At 45.4% G+C, this 17,432-nt stretch overlaps 1 long non-coding RNA gene across 1 annotated transcript in view; it reads left to right on the top strand.

The window, feature by feature from the left end:
* Positions 1-7,323: 7,323 nt before the first annotated feature.
* The window catches only part of LOC134933233 (uncharacterized), a 40,536-nt gene continuing 30,427 nt past the window's right edge, over positions 7,324-17,432 (top strand). Inside the window, exon 1 of the long non-coding RNA XR_010179646.1 lies at positions 7,324-7,445. This is a non-coding gene — a long non-coding RNA (uncharacterized LOC134933233). The remainder of the gene's footprint in view (positions 7,446-17,432) is intronic.

Genomic DNA, 17,432 nt, shown 5'->3' with positions numbered 1-17,432 from the left:
TTGATCCCAAGAAACTTTCTCAAGTTTTCTCAGGACATCACCTGTGTCCTTTAGGAAGGCAGGGGTGCAGGTTACTAACGGTTGCAGGAACGAGTCAACCATTGCCGATAGATTAGATGTAATACTATTGGTACCTGTAATTATAGGATGTCCCGGGGGATTACTCGAATCCTTATGGATTTTTGGCAGCACGTAGATCGTCGGGGTGGAGGGGTCACTAATATTAATGAATCCTCTTTCATCCTAAGTGATGGCACCTCCTTCCACAGCCCTTTGAGTAAGTTCATCCAGATTTTTAGTTATTTTGGTGAGGGGATCAGTCTTCAATTTCTTATATGTACTGAGGTCACTGAGTTGTCTATTAATCTTCTTCAAATAGTTCTCTTTGCTCATGACAATGACCCCTCCCCCTTTGTCAGCAGGCTTTATAATTATCTCATTATTTGCCTGTAAGGATTGTACTGCAAGTGATTCTTTCTTAGTAAGATTTTTCTTTCTACATCTGGGAATTTTTCTCAATTCTTTGGTGACTATGGAATTGAAGCAATCTATACTGCCCCCTTTCACGTGCTGGGGGTAAAAATTAGATTTTTTCTTAAACTTAGATCTCTCTGTTGGTAAGATTTCATTGGAGATTTCCTTCCCTAGAAAGAATTTCTTTACGCTTAATTTTCTTATATATTTTTGCAAATCCACAAACAATTCAAACGGGTTGGGATCACTCGATGGTGCAAATTTTAACCCTTTAAGGAGCACCCTCTGTTCAGAGTCAGACAAAATCTGATTACTTATTCTGAACACCTCACAATATTGTTTTTAGGCCTAAAAGTTGCACCGAGGTGGCTGTATGACTAAGCTAAGCGACACAAGTGTGCGGCACAGACACCTGGCCCATCTAGGAGCGGCACTGCAGTTGCAGACAAGATGGCACTATTCAACAACTAGTCCCCAAACAGCACATGATGCAAAGAAGAAAAAGAATTGCAATGAGGTAGTTGTATGACTAAGCCAAGCAACACAAACAATTGGCCCATCTAAGCGTGGCACTGCAGTGGCAGACCAGAGGGCAGACATAAAAAAGGCCCCAAACAGCACATGATGCAAAGAAGAAAAACAATTGCAATGAGGTAGTTGTATGACTAATGGGCTCTACACATTTAAAGATCCGCCGCCGAGCTGCCCGACGGCGGATACGGCCGACGGGCGACCCGGCACCGGGGGGGGGGCAGTGATGGAGGGAGTGAAGTTACTTCACTCCCCCGTCACACGGCTCCATAGAAGTGCAGGCAAATATGGACGAGATCGTCCATATTGACCTGCATGCACAACCAACGGGGCACCAGCGATGAACAAGCGGGGTGTGGCCTTGATAAAGTGGGTATGGTCTCTGTAAAATGGGCGTGGTCTCATCTGAAAAGACTACCTTACACCCCAGTTTTTGACCTTGCACCGACAGATCCCGGTGAGCACAGGAAAAAAATAAAAAATATATATTATGCCATACACCGCAATGCCCCTTGATACATTAAATCCCCATTTTCCACATTACGGCAAGCATGAGTCCCCATTTTCCACATTACGGCAAGCATGAGTCCCCATTTTCCACATTACGGCAGGCAAGAGTCCCCATTTTCCACATTACGTCAGTCAAGTGTCCCCATTTTCCACATTAAGGTAGGCAAGAGTCCCCATTTTCCACATTACGGCAGGCAAGAGTCCCCATTTTCCACAATACAGCAGGCAAGAGTCCCCATTTTCCACAATACGGCAGGCAAGTGTCCCCATTTTCCACAATACGGCAGGTACGTGTCCCCATTTTCCACATTATGGCAGGCAAGAGTCCCCATTTTCCACATTGCGGTAGGCAAGTGTCCCCATTTTCCACATTGCGGCAGGAAAGAGTCCCCATTTTACACAATACGGCAGGCAAGTGTCCCCATTTTACACATTACGGCAGGCAAGTGTCCCCATTTTACACAGTACAGCAGGCAGGAGTCCCCATTTTACACAATATGGCAGGCAAGTGTCCCCATTTTACACAATACGGCAGGCAAGTGTCCCCGTTTTACACATTACGGCAGGTAAGAGTCCCCATTTTACACATTACGGCAGGTAAGTGTCCACATTTTACACATTACGGCAGGCAAGTGTCCCCATTTTACACAGTAAGGCAGGCAAGTGTCCCCATTTTACACACTATGGCAGGCGAGTGTCCCCATTTTACACATGCTGGCTGGCAAGAGTCCCCATTGTACACATTCCGGCAGGTGGCGTGGGGGGGGGGGAGAGAGAGAGGGAGAGGCTGACTTACGTTTGAAGCGGTTCTTCCCACTCTTCAGCCACCTCTCCCTCGTCTTGGTGGCGCCGGCCGGCTTAGCTCCCTATTCGCCCTCCTCCTGAGTACCCAGCTTGGGGGGCGGAGTTTCACAGAATGGCACGAGTGCGTTGTGATGTCACGACGCACCCGCGTCATTCCGCTAAACTCCGCCTCCCGCCCGAGCTGGCCTCTCGGGAGGTGGGGGATTTAAAAAGCTCAAGAAGTGCCACGGCGGGCGCCCTGTGCGGTTGCGCGGCTCGCCCACCGCAAGAAACGGCACTGCATCTAGGCGTGGCTCTACAGTGGCAGACAGGAGGGCAGATATTAAAAAAAGGCCCCAAACAGCACGTCATGCAAAGAAGAAAAAGAATTGCAATGAGGTAGTTGTATGACTAAGCCAAGCGACACAAACAATTGGCCCATCTAGGCGTGGCACTGCAGTGGCAGACAGGAGGGCAGATATTAAAAAAAAAGGCCCCTAACAGCACATGATGCAAAGAAGAAAAAAAGGTGCACCGAGGTTTCTGTAGGCCTAAGCTAAGCGACACAACCACCTGGCCCATCTAGTAGTGTCACGCAGTGGCTGAATGTCGAGAGTGAGCCGCAATTGTTCGGTCCACTGACAGCATCTCCAGCACGCTCCAGTCACTTTTAAAAAAATCTGCAATTGGTGGACTTATAAGGCAGTACCCCAGGACTAATACAGCAGTATCCCTGGACTCATACGGCAGTGTCACACAGGATGGCACTTTCCAAAACCTAGGCCCCATACAGCACCTCATGCAAAGATGTTGAAGAGGTGCAATGAGGTAGCTGTATGACTAAGCCAAGCGACACAAACAATTCCAACTGGAATTATACGTCCAAATCACTGGAATTAATTGGCAAGATCACTGGAATTAATAATTATAAATCACTGAAATTAATTGGCAAAATCACTGTAATTATATGTCCAAATCACTGGAATGAAGTGGCAAGATCACTGTAATTAATAATTATAAATCACAGGAATTAATTGGCAAGATCACTGTAATTAATAATTATTAATCACTGAAATTAATTGGGAAAATCACTGTAATTATACGTCCAAATCACTGGAATTAAATGGCAAAATCTCGCTATCGCCTGCCTAGTGAAGTGGAATCTAGATGGGATTTGTTACCGGGTACACAATACCTCCATCAATTGTCTAAATCCCACTGCACTAATGGCGGATACCGGACGCACGTCTAACACCAATATAAGTGTCAAGGCCTCAGTTATGAGGGCTTTCATCACACATCATATCCAGCTACACTGGGTATATGGCAGCAGAGAACACCAACACTGTGACTGCCTGGACTGGTGCAGCACAATACACTGAGTGACTACACTGGACTGGACTGAGCAGCACAACACTTGCCACCCCACTTTCCCGCCCCAACACACAGACACCGAACACTGAGGACAAGTCCTTTCTATACACTCTCCGAGACTGGAGTGAAAATGGCGGGAATCCGACAGCGGGATGATGACGTTTTGCCGCGTTCGGGTTTCCGAGTCAGGAGGGAAAATCCGAGCCCGGCTCGGATCCGGACTCGGAAGGCAAAGTCCGGTAGGGTTCGGTTCTCTGAGAACCGAACCCGCTCATCTCTAATAAACGCAGGATACAGGTGCAGGGTAGAATCCAGCAGGTCATGGGTCATAGGACTGGCAGGGAACCAGGACTCAGGAACAGATGTGGGGTTCAGACAGACAGGCCAGGGTTACAGGAATAGAGAACTGCACAGCATGCAGCGACCACGTGACAGGCTCACTAAGTGCAGAAACTAGTAATGTCACCGGCTCCAGGAACAGGGCAGAATCCCTAATATAAGGGAAAGAGACCAATCATAGGAGGAGTCAGGTAACAAAAGCAGTTCAAACAGGTACGTAGCAGCTGGCTTCCAGGTTGCTAGGAGACAGTCGGAACACAAACAGGAATGAGTCACAGCGGTGGCTCATAACATGATCAGTTATTGCTTACTTAAAAATGTGCTGGTCTGTTCCCATATTGGGAAGGAATTCATGTGTAGATACCCTCTCACAAGAAAGTATCACTTCAAAAAAAGAGACAAAATGGCCAAATATTAGAAGATATCTAATATTTATTTACAACAATAAAATATAATTAAGTATACTTTTAAATACAATGTTTACATACACAAATAAATTCAGTGGGCCACAGCCAATCCAGAAGAGATGTTATTGTAAACTTCCTCCACCTTATTCAGGTGTGAGCTCAGGAAGGGCCTTCACCGGATTGAATAATGGACTTTAGCCTCACAAAACCCTATGCATTTCGTTGTGAGGACTTTTTCTGTATAGGATACATTTCCAGTCTACTTCCAATGGTACAGGAGATGTTTTAAAGGTAAGTACCAAATATCCTCTGTCCGATAAGATGGTTTTTCAATACTACTTTATCCAATATCAAGGTTTAAAACTCCAATGGTATATGAGCTACATAGGTCTAATATATAAAAATAAAATGCAATTTGTCACTCAGGACGTGGCTTTCTTTGGGGTTTTAACAGATGAAAATATGTGCTCCTTGAACACCTTACAGCCAATGTGTGCAATGAATATGGTTTGTCATATCACTGTATTACCCGTACATATAATTGGAGTGGAACTACGATAAATAATAAAAAAATGACTTCAGGTTCTTTCTCCTGGATGAATAAAGCAGTGTATTGGCTCCCAGCTCCAAAGTGTACACTGATCTTGAACAAAGCATTAAAGCACGCTCTGTTTATGAGACCTGAGTGCCGCCATTGGAAGAGGTGTATATATATATATATATATATATATATATCAGTAGCGGATCTTGCCACGGGCAAGCAGGACTTTTGCCCGGGGCGCCGCCTTCCGGAGGGCGCTGGCGCCATCCGGAGGGTGCCGTACCATGGCAAGATCCACCATTGCTGCCCGCTGTGTCCCCCGTCCGCTGTGTCCCCCGTCCGCCTCCGCTGCCTGCTGTGTCCCTGTGAAGGGAACTAGACGCGTAGCGTCTAGTTTCCCTTCGTGGAGAGTACCTTTGCTGAGCGTAGCGCGATGACGTCATCGCGCACCGCACAGCAAGGTCCTCTCCACGAAGGGAACTAGATGCTACGCGTCTAGTTTCGTGGAGAGGACCTTTTGCTGTGCGGTGCGCGATGACGTCATCGCGCACCGCTCAACATACAAGCGGCGCTACTAATGTACAGGGGGCGTAACTGACCACGCCCCCTGTATTAAGCCACGCCCCGTTCCCTGCCCGGGGCGCAGAGCGGGCTTGAACCAGCCCTGATATATATATATATATATATAAACACTATTTTCTTTACAGCCGCTCTCTGCTTTAACAGTGGGCGTCAAGACGAGTTGTGGGGCCCTTAGAAATGTCTGTTGTTAGCGCTGTGTATATGGTGACATGCTGCTGCTATAATGTATCTACTGTATGTATATGGTGACATGCTGCGGTTATAGTGTTTCCTCCCACAATCCAAAAATATACTAATAGGTTAATTGGCTCCCAACAAAATTAACCCTAGCATGAATGTGTCTGTGTGTACATGTGATAGGGAATATAGGCCCTCATTCCGAGTTGATCGGTCGCAAGGCGAATTTAGCAGAGTTACACACGCTAAGCCGCCGCCTACTGGGAGTGAATCTTAGCTTCTTAAAATTGCGACCGATGTATTCGCAATATTGCGATTACTAACTACTTAGCAGTTTCAGAGTAGCTTCAGACTTACTCTGCCTGTGCGATCATTTCAGTGCTTGTCGTTCCTGGTTGACGTCACAAACACACCCAGCGTTCGCCCAGGCACTCCCACCGTTTCCCCGGCCACTCCTGCGTTTTTTCCGGAAACGGTAGCGTTTTCAGCCACACGCCCCTGAAACGCCGTGTTTCCGCCCAGTAACACCCATTTCCTGTCAATCACATTACGATCGCCGGAGCGATGAAAAAGCCGTGAGTAAAATTACTTTCTACATAGTAAAGTTACTTGGCGCAGTCGCAGTGCGAACTTTGCGCATGCGTACTAAGCGGATTTTCACTGCGATGCGATGAAAAATACCGAGCGAACAACTCGGAATGAGGGCCATAGATTGTAAGCTCCACTGGGGCAGGGACTGATGTGAATGGCCAATTCTCTGTAAAGCGCTGCGGAATATGTGTGCGCTATATAAATAACTGGTAATAAATAAATAAATAGTGTTTGTATAAGATGATATGCTGCTGACTGCTGTAATATATGTATTTGGTGACATGCTGCTGCTATAATGTATGTATAAGGTGATATGCTGCTGACTGCTGTAATACAGGTTGAGTTTCCCTTATCCAAAATGCTTGACACCCAGACCACACACCCAGTGACGATTCCATGTCACTCAAACTACGTTAAAGATCACATCCATGACAGCTAACTGCAGCTACTAGCGTAGACATTTCGGTCTGGGACAAATACTATCTCCCCAGAGATAATGCACGGCGACGAGGGTTGCTTAGCAACCAGATCCATGACGACACTTCCGCTGAGCACAGCGGAGGTTCGGTGATCTTATGATGTCACTGAGGACACACAATATGTAAAGTAATACACAGCGCCTAGTTGCCTAGCAACATGACGCCATGAATCCAGCCCGGAGCTACAACCGGATATGACATACACGCCGCCGCCCCGGTAACCAGGGTGATGACACCCAGTCCACACACCCAGTAACGATTACATGTTACTCAAACTACGTTAGAAATCACATCCATGATAACCAATCGCAGTGACTAGCGCAGCCTTTCCGGTCTGGGACTAATTCTGTCTCCCTAGAGATAATGCACGGCGACGAGGGTTGCTTAGCAATCAGATCTATGACGACACTTCCGCTGAGTACAGCGGAGATTCGGTGATCATATCAGCTAATTAAGCAGATAGCAGTAATTGGCTGGGGGCCACCCAACGGGTATTTAAACCCGTACCAGCAGTCTAACTGGTAGTATTGTAAGTGTACAAGCCCACAGGATGGGTGAAACGCGTTTTCCAGTAGCCACAGCAGGGACCAAGGACTTTGGGAGTATTTCTGTGATCCTGTTAATCCCAGACTTACCCAGGGACCTGGGCAGAGACCGGTATCCAATTTATTATGCAGATATATTTTCTTCTGTGCCTCTCCTGTGCTTTACCAGACTCTAGACACTAACTTATATTAATGGTAGATACTGTTAATTAATTAAAGAAATTATGCAGGGCAGTGTAAGACCTAATATTTATGGAATTGAAAGGTCCTACGGACCGGGATAATAATTTTTGGACATCCTGCTTGTCTATCACAAATGTAATAACGTTGCATTGGGACCTGATTATCTGTACCTGTATACTGTTCCAGGGACCTGGGCAGAGATTCATACCTTTTACCTACCATCTAATAGCATATTAACATCTTACAGGTAACAGGTAATGTTCAATTGTACAGGGTATTACCCAACTGTGACGTCTACTAATTTAATAGTGCCTAGGACAGAGTCCCTCTTGGACGTATTTGTTCCAGGCATCGTCCAGTGTGAATAGTCCCACAGTATAACTGGTCTGGATGCATGTGCATGGAGGAATAGTTGGTACAATTTAGCACCCAATACCGGCTAGTAATACAACAGTGCCCAGGACCCAGTCCCTCCTGAACATATATATTTTTCCCAGGTATCGTTCATTGTGAATAGCTCTACAGTGTAATTTTTCTGGATGTATATGCATGGAGGATTGGTTGGTGCAACTCAGCACCTAATAGGGCCAATTTACCACTGTTTTGCTGTACAAGCATATTATTTAAATATCGAAACACTTCTCACTGCCTGAGTATGCATTCAAGTAACAACAACTATTTCTGTTGACGCATGTCTAGATGACATATATTGATACCCAATTCAGTCCAGACAAAACTCTGTCTTTTCTTTTCTTTCTTATATCAGTGGACTCTCATCTATGATTCACAGGTTAAGTCCTGTGCCTAACGTAGACAGCAGATCCACAACTTCTCTCCTCTATAACTCTTTTTAGGTGCACACTCATTGGTGAGTCGACCTAATTGTGTCCAAGAATTACTACCATACCCCACAGATAGAGCCCGATCTTGGAAGCAAAATGGTGGTGGGCTGGGTCAGTAACTGTGAGGGGGACCCCCAGAGAATACCCGGTGTTGTAATTTGTGACCTGTTCCGACCGTATACCAACAGCAGGATCACCACTTTTTCTCCTCTTTGCTCAATTTCTCTCCTATTTCTTCTTCTCTTTTTTCCTACTGTCTCTACTGGGTAATCAGGGACTAATTGATAAAATCTATTGCATACTACTCAGAGGCACTATCAAGGGTACATCCCCTTGTACGCCAATACCTTTAACAGGATCTATACTCCCAGTATTGGTCCGACCCAATGACCCATGGAGGTCTCAATAAGACAAGCTTTGCTTGTGCTGGTTGGATAAGATGTGGATGTAAAACCTCAGTGTCTACATCCCTCTAATAAGTCTAGCAAGTTAGACTAACCAGAACATTCCTAATTTTTTCAATCACTGTGTTTAGTGTGTATTCGATGGTATTTCAGTTACACATACTCACTCGATTTCACCTATGTGGATACTTAATGGCTAAAAAATAATTGATGAAATGTTTGTATGTGTAGAGATTGATACCAATATACTCTCACCAACTAATGAAGGTGTGGTATGTAAATGTGTTTTTTTTCTTAAATTGATGACTTAATAAAAGTTAAGTTTTAATTAATTCATATACGCAAAATTCAAGAGTGCACCCACACAAGAGTCTTCTGTAAATTCTCTTTTTTTTCTAAGTTTTTCCCTGACTCTGGGTGCACCACCAGGCATAAATTCAAGGAATTATTCCTCTATATTACTTTAATTCTGGTATTACATATTATTGTTTGAATCTTCTGACTGGTGCAGATCTATATCCTCTTTTTCCAAAATGCTTGGGACCAGAAGTATTTTGGATATCGTTTTTTTTTTCCGTATTTTGGAATAATTGCATACCATAATGAGATATCATGGTGATGAGACCCAAGTCTAAGCACACAATTCATTTATGTTTCATATACACCTTATACACACAGCCTGAAAGTCATTTTTGCCAATAGTTTTAATAACTTTGTGCATTGAACAAAGTGTGTCTACATTCACACAATTAATTTATGTTTCATATACACCTTATACACACAGCCTGAAGGACATTTAATACAATATTTTTAATAACTTTGAGTATTAAACAAAGTGTGTGTACATTGAGCCATCAGAAAACAAAGGTTTCACTATCTCAGTCTCACTCAAAAAATTCCGTATTTCGGAATATTCCGTATTTCTGAATATTTGGATGTGGGATACTCAACCTGTATACAGTATGTATATGGTGACATGGTGCTGATATAATGTATCTACAGTATGTATATGGTTACAGGCTACTGCTGGTATAATGTATGTATATGGTGACCTGCTGCTGCTATAATATATGTATATGGTGACATGCTGTGGCTATAATATCTGTGTATATGGTGACATGCTGTTGCAGTAATGTATCTATGTAGATGGTGACATGCTGCAGCTATAATATCTATGTATATGCTGACATGCTGTTGCTATAATATCTATAATAATATAATATCTACAGTATCATTGGCGTTTCTATAATGGGTGCAATGGGTGCGGTGCACACGGGCCCCTGAGTCCAGGGGGGCCCACACCGCACCCATTGCACCCATTTTAATACTTAGTCTTTCTGGAATCCAGCGACGGGAGCTGTGATCGCACTGGAAATTGCAGCCAAAATGGCCGCCGCGCATGCGCGGTAGCCAAATTGGTCTCCGGATCATGGCGGGCGCCATGTTTCCGGAGACCTGCGCATGTGCAGTAGACTCCGGCACAATGCCAGAGTCTACAGTGCCATGCAGAGGAGGGGGCCCACCCGGAGGTGCACACGGGCCCCCTCCTCAGTAGAAACGCCCCTGCACAGTATGTATATGGTGACATGCTGTTGCTATAATGTATCTATGTATATGGCGACATGCTGCAGCTGCTGTAATGTATATATGATATGGTAACATGCTGCAGCAGCTATAATGTATATGGTGACATGCTGATGCTTTAATGTATGTCTATGGTAACATGATGCTGATGCTTTAATGTATGTATATGGTAACATGATGGTGATACTTTAATGTATGTATATGGTAACATGATGGTGATACTTTAACATATGTACAGTATATGGTGACTAGAGATGAGTGGGCTCGGTTCTCAGAGAACCGAGCCCATCCAAACTTCCGGGATTTTCTTTGCTGTTTGTTAACTACTACTACTTTTTAGCAATGATATTCCACACACAAATCTCAGTAAACTTCCATTTTGTATTGTTTTCTATTGATACTTTCACAGTAGGTTGGTTATTGCTAATACATTATTCATTAGCAAAACATTTTTAAACAGAAATAATTGCTGTGTTTGTGCTCTGTTGCTTAATTTTAGTCAGCCAGCCTTTGGACTGTGTTGGTGAACAATATTGTGCGCTGTGAGGTGATCAAAATTCAGTAGAAATGAATGTTATTGAGGTTAACAATACTGTAGGAACCAAAAAGGCCCAAATTATGTATTTTATCTGTTTTTAACAAAACCAACACCAAAACCAAAACACAAAGTTTATACAGATCCAAAACCAAAATACGGGGGTCGGCATACATTTCTGATTTTAACCATGTAAGTATCATAATTATCGACATTGTGAGGTCAACATTATGAATGTCAACGTTGTGAATACAGACTTAGTGGCTACATACTGGTTTGGCAAGGGACAAGGTTGCATCGGTATGCAGTTAATAGGGCGACCACACTTAGATCGACAGTCAGTAGGTCGACCACTATTGATCGACATGCATTAGATTGACGTGGTTAAAACGTCAACATTGACAAAAGGTCAACATGGCAAAGGTCAACAGAGGAAAAGGTCGACATGAGGTTTTCACTTTTTAATTTTTTTTCTACTTTTTCATACCTTACATTCCACGTGGACTACGATTGCGAATAGTAACCTGCGGTAGAGGAGAAAGGCAACTTGCCCGAAGCGTGAGCCATGCGAGGGAATGCAGTACACTAATTGGGGTTCCCGGTGATTTTACGAAGTAAACAACACCAAAAAAAAGTGGAAAAAATCATGTCGACGTTTAGTCCATGACAAACTTTTTCCTGTGTCAACCTAGTGCCTGTCGACTAATAGTGGTCAACCTATTGACTATCGCTCTATTTAGGGTCAACCCAATGATCCACACCTAATTGCACCACCTAGCTCCAATTTAGTCATAACTCTATATAAGGCACTAAATGAGTGAAATGGTAATGTCGGCCTGAGCTTATGGGGAAAGTCTGACAAAGATGAAGTTGCACCTCCAGAGTGAAAAAGCCTATAGTTAAAAAATCAATAGAAAACATGTGCAACAATGAAAATAAATTGTATTATGAAAATGTTGACCTTGGTTTATATCACCTTCTTTTTACATGCTTTTTTAGTATATTTTCTATACTTGAACATGCATAACCTTAAACATTTATCAGTTGTCATTTTGGCAAAATATGTTTGAACTTATTTATTTTTTACTAATTATGAATGTTATACTGTAGCTCTTTCAAATACAAATGAAATAATAAGGCAAATGTGAGCTATGGCAAAGCTAGGCCAACAAAGCAAAACTCATGAAAATGTAACCTCTCTCCTAATTTAATTTAAGAACTCAGAGTTTGCTTTGACACCTTTGTCAAAGAGAATGTTCAATTCTATGATTAAAACATGTGAAATGGAGGAACAGGACACTATGGAAGGAATTTGTCAAAATAAATTCCACAAATATATCGCCTTTTAGCTAATTACTTTAAAATTACTTTGAAATAAGATTGATAGGTATAAATTGGAAGCAGTAACCATGTTTCTTGTGAAAAATGTATACTTTCTGCTGCGGGGTACACAAGGATGGACATTGGGGTGTAGAGTAGGATCTTGATCGGAGGCACCAACAGGCTCAAAGCTTTGACTGTTCCCAGAATGCACAGCGCCGCCTCCTCTATAACCCGCCTCCCTGCACAGGAGCTCAGTTTTGTAGTTGGTGCTGCAGTAAGCAGGCACATAACAGAGGGGCTGCTCCAGGCAGCCCTTAGAAGAGCTTTTTTTTAAAGAAAAAAGTGAAGACTTCAAGGGCAGCAGCGAAGGTAAATGTCGGAAGACATTCACTGCTGCAGCTCCAGCTCTCCCCAGCGGCGCTGTACACTCCCTAACCCTGGTTGCCGGGTAACTACAGCAGGAGGCTCCGGTTTTCTTCACGTCAGGCACACACGACGGGGGCTCTCCGGGATCGCGTGGCCGTGCTTCGGGAGGTGGTAAGTGGGTCCCACTTGCGGAACCCAGTCTTTATCGTGATCCGGCGTGGTCAGTGGGAGGCAGGCCGCGAGCGCTGGCGGTGGACACTGTGGCAGTACAGGCGATCCCACTAGATCACCAGGGCATGGGTGCAGTTCAGGTTTTCTCTCTAAACCATTTTCAGTAGCCCACAGTACCCGGTGGTTTTGCCAGCAGGGGGATAACGCTTAGACCTGAAGCCCCTCCCCCAGCCCCAGGGCACCATTTCCCGCAAATGTTCACGCCCTGGAGCTGCATATCTGTCTCTCCCTCACTCCCTGTCAGTGTCTGGGTGCCATTATCCCTCAGCTTCCTGGGACTGCCTGGGACTGCTTGGGCAAATCCTCCTGTGTAAAGCCGCCTGGTTGTCAGTGCTGTGACTTTACATGACACTTAAGTATTCTACCTGCCTTTTAGACAGTGCTAGTTAAGAGAGTGCATTTAGTCAGGGTTTTCTAGTACAATTACCCTGTGATATACATCCAGTTCTTACTGTGTAGTGTTATATCTATTGACTATATAGCTATATATATATATATATATATATATATATATATATATATATATATATATATATATATATATATATATATATATATATATATATATATATATATATATATATATAAGCTAGTCCAGTGCAGTATTATTGTTAGTCATAACCTCTGCATTGTACAAACTGTGACTATCTGTGTGTGCATTAGATAGCTGAGTGGTGTCCATTTCATGTCTTTCACTCAACTTGCTATCCCTATATTCTATAACATGAGGGGGCTTGGTTTTATATTGATATAGGATTTTCACAAAGATATATTTTAATACGTATTTTTCACTGTGATTTTAGTCACCATATCTCTCATTTATCTCTGCTAGTGCTGACTACACTGTGCAGGGGTTTGGGTAAGAGGTATTGTGCTGCTGCCAATTGTACTGTGTTTCCTGATACTGCAAGTTATATCATGTCTGCTTCTGAGGGTAACGGTTCTGGGGCTGAACACACTGCCGGTGTTGCTGACGCTACGGGGCCATATGAGGAGAATATAGCAGCTTTGGGCTCTGGTTCTAGGGGCTCCTTGCCCGCCAGTGGGACTGTGGCAATGGAGGTACATAATGACCCACCATGGGCCGCTTTTTCCACGCTTCTACATACGCTAGTTAATAAACTAACACCCCCTATGGGACCCCCTATGCCGGTACAATCGTATGTGGCCCCTGCAGCTAACCCGCCGTGGGCGGACAATTTATCTGCCCAATTGAAGAAGTTGAACCAGTCCCTGACTACTAAAAAGACTGATCATAGCTCGCCTAAGTCCAAGGGGTCCTCTAAGCGAGCGCTTGTCTCCTCACAATCCACTGCTGTCACTGACACCTCGTCTGATGAAGACGGCACTGACACTGACCCCACAGGTTCTGACTCAGATACGGCTGATGGGGAGGGTAGTTCACATGTGGATGTTCCTGATCTTTTGGAGGCTATTAAGTTAATTCTACAGATTACGGATGATCCCGAGCCATCCGTCCCTCCTAAGAAACCAGATAGGCTCAAGCGTCAGAAGGTGGTTAAACAAGTTTTACCTCACTCTGACCACCTAGTGGATATACGTGAGGAACCCTGGGAAAACCCGGGTACGAAGTTTGTGCCTCAAAAGAAGATGCTGGCTCGCTATCCCCTCGCACCAGAGCTGTCTAAGAATTGGGAAACGCCTCCTCCAGTAGACTCACATGTGGCTAGGATGGTGGTTTCCTCAGCTCTACCTATCACCACCGTCACGTTTCTAAAGGAGCCTACGGATAAACGTGTGGAGGGATGAATGAAAGCAATTTACACCCTCACGGGTGCTGCACAAAGGCCCACTATTGCAGCAACATGGGCTGCGCAGGCTATTGAAGCATGGGCCTTGGAGTTAGAAGCTGAAATCTCTTCTGACCATGCTAGACAATGCTTGTCATTTATTGTCACAGCTTCTCGCTATATTAAAGAGGCGGCTTCTGATGCCGGTATCCTAGCAGCCAAGGCCTCTACTACGTCAGTCCTGGCTTACTGGATATTGTGGCTGAGATCCTGGTCTGTGGATCTGGACTCTAGAAAAACCCTGGAGGTACTCCCTTTCAAGGGAGATATTCTGTTTGGGGAGGACTTAAATAAGATAGTGGCTGACTTGGCTACTGCCAAAACTGCCTGTCTGCCAAGTAACGCTCCTTCTGTGTCGAAGGCTAAAGGTACTTCCTTTCACCCCTTTCGTCCTTCAGGTAAAGCAAAAGGTCAGGCGTACAACAAGCAGGCCCGCACTTCCAAACCTGGTAAGCCAAAGCCCAAAAGAGCCTGAGCGGCCCGTCAGCCAGCTTCCAAGGCCGATAAGCCTGCCGCATGATGGGGCAGGCCTCCCCCTAGGGGATCCCAGGGTGGGGAGCCGGCTTCTAGGGTATACCCAGAAATGGTTGAAGACCACTCCAGATGCCTGGGTACGGGAAGTCGTCACTCGAGGTTACGCCATAGCCTTCAAAAACCGACCCCCTCATCGATTTTGCCAGACAGACGTCCCGTTGGACCAGACAAAGGCAAACACTCTGCATTCGTTGGTACAGACCCTCCTGGATACAGGAGTCGTAGTACAGGTGCCTCTTGCGCAGAGGGGCCGGGGGTACTATTCTCCACTGTTTCTAGTCCCGAAACCGAATGGTTCCTCCCGGCCCATTCTCAACCTCAAGGCATTGAACAGGTTTGTGAAGGTTTCCAAGTTCCATATGTAAATCCTTCAATCTATAGTTCTGGCCCTGGAACCTGGGGACTACATGGTCTCCCTGGACATACAGGATGCTTACCTGCATATTCCTATAGCAGCGTCACATCAGCAATACCTGAGGTTTGCTATTGGCAACCTCCATTACCAGTTTCGGGCATTACCTTTTGGTTTAACAATGGCTCCGCGAGTTTTCACCAAAGTCATGGCGGTGATGACGGTGGTACTCCGCCGTCAAGGGGTCAGGATACTGCCGTATCTGGATGACTTGTTAATCCTGGCAAATTCCCCAGAACTTCTCCTACGTCATCTAGATATGACGGTCCGGTTTCTACAAGCCCACGGGTGGCTCATCAATTGGAAGAAATCCTCCCTGATCCCTGCTCAGAGCATGGTGCATCTGGGAGCGCTATTGGACACTCACAACCAGAGGTTGTTCTTGTGTCAGGAGAAAGTCCTGAAGCTTCAGGACAGGATTAGTTGCTTCCTTTCTCGTCCGCAAGTGTCGATACATTCGGCGATGCAGGTGCTGGGCCTCATGGTATCAGCATTCGACATGGTGGAGTATGCTCAATTCTATTCTCGCCCCCTCCAGAGGCTGATTCTAGCCAAGTGGGACAGCCTGCCTCACCTGATCAGGTTTCAAATTATCCCATTGACTCCGCAGGTCCATCTGTCGCTGCTCTGGTGGCTCAAGGACCAACAATTGTGCAGGGGCCGTCCCTTCTGGATATCCAACTGGGTCCTGTTGACGACAGATGCAAGTCTAAGAGGTTGGGGCGCGGTGCTGGAGCAACACTCCCTTCAGGGTCGGTGGGCCAAGGAGGAGTCCCTCCTCTCGATCAACATTCTGGAATTGCGGGTGGTCTTCAATGCATTGAACCTTGCCCAGCATTTAATTCAGAACCGTTCTGTTCAAGTGCAATCGGACAATGCCACCACAGTGGCTTACAGAAATCATCAAGGCGGAACTCTAAGTCGTCTGGCAATGAAGGAAGTCTCACGAATTCTACATTGGGTGGAACGCCATCTACCGCCCATATCGGCAATTTTCATTCCGGGAGTCCTGAATTGGGAAGCGGACTTTCTCAGTCGTCAGGACGTACATGCCGGCGAGTGCGGCCTCCATCCAGAAGTGTTTCAACTCCTAGTGGAAAAGTGGGGTCTTCCAGACGTAGATCTGATGGCGTCTCGACACAATCACAAGGTTCTGGTCTTCGGAGCAAGGACAAGGATCCTCAAGCAGCATTCGTGGATACGCTGGCGGTGCCGTGGAGGTTTCGGCTGCCGTACGTGTTCCCTCCGGTGTCACTCCTGCCCAGTGTAATTCGGAAGTTCAAGCAAGAAAAAGGAATTCTGCTTCTCATAGCTCCAGCATGGCCCAGACGGCACTGGTTCTCAGACCTGCAAGGCCTATCATCAGTGTCCAATTCTACTTCCACAACGCCCAGACCTCCTCGTTCAGGACCCCTGTGTCTACCAGGACCTAGCCCGGCTGTCTTTGACGGCGTGGCTCTTGAAGCTTCCGTCTTAAAGGCTAAAGGGTTTTCTGAGGCGGTCATTCAAACTATGTTGCGGGCCCGGAAACTGGCTTCTGCTCGGATTTACTATAGGGTCTGGCATTCTTACTTTGTTTGGTGAGCATCTAACGATTATGACGCTTCCAAGTTTAGTACAGCCAAGTTGTTGGCTTTTCTTCAGCAGGGCCTGGACTTAGGCCTGCGTCTGGCCTCCCTCAAGGTTCATATTTCTGCCTTGTCGGTGTGGTTTTAGAGAAAAATTGCGACCTTACCTTTACTCAGGGTGTGTTGCGTATCCAACCTCTGTATGTCCCGCCTGTGGCTCCTTGGGACTTGTCAGTGGTTTTGGAGGCATTACAAGAGTCTCCGTTTGAACCTCTTGGATCAGCTGATCTTAAGTGGCTTTCCCTT

This window comes from Pseudophryne corroboree, chromosome 6 (genome assembly GCF_028390025.1).
Source record: "Pseudophryne corroboree isolate aPseCor3 chromosome 6, aPseCor3.hap2, whole genome shotgun sequence".
NCBI lineage: Eukaryota > Metazoa > Chordata > Amphibia > Anura > Myobatrachidae > Pseudophryne > Pseudophryne corroboree.
Note: the sequence above shows the minus strand (reverse complement) of the source record. Positions and strands in the feature narration are given on the sequence as shown.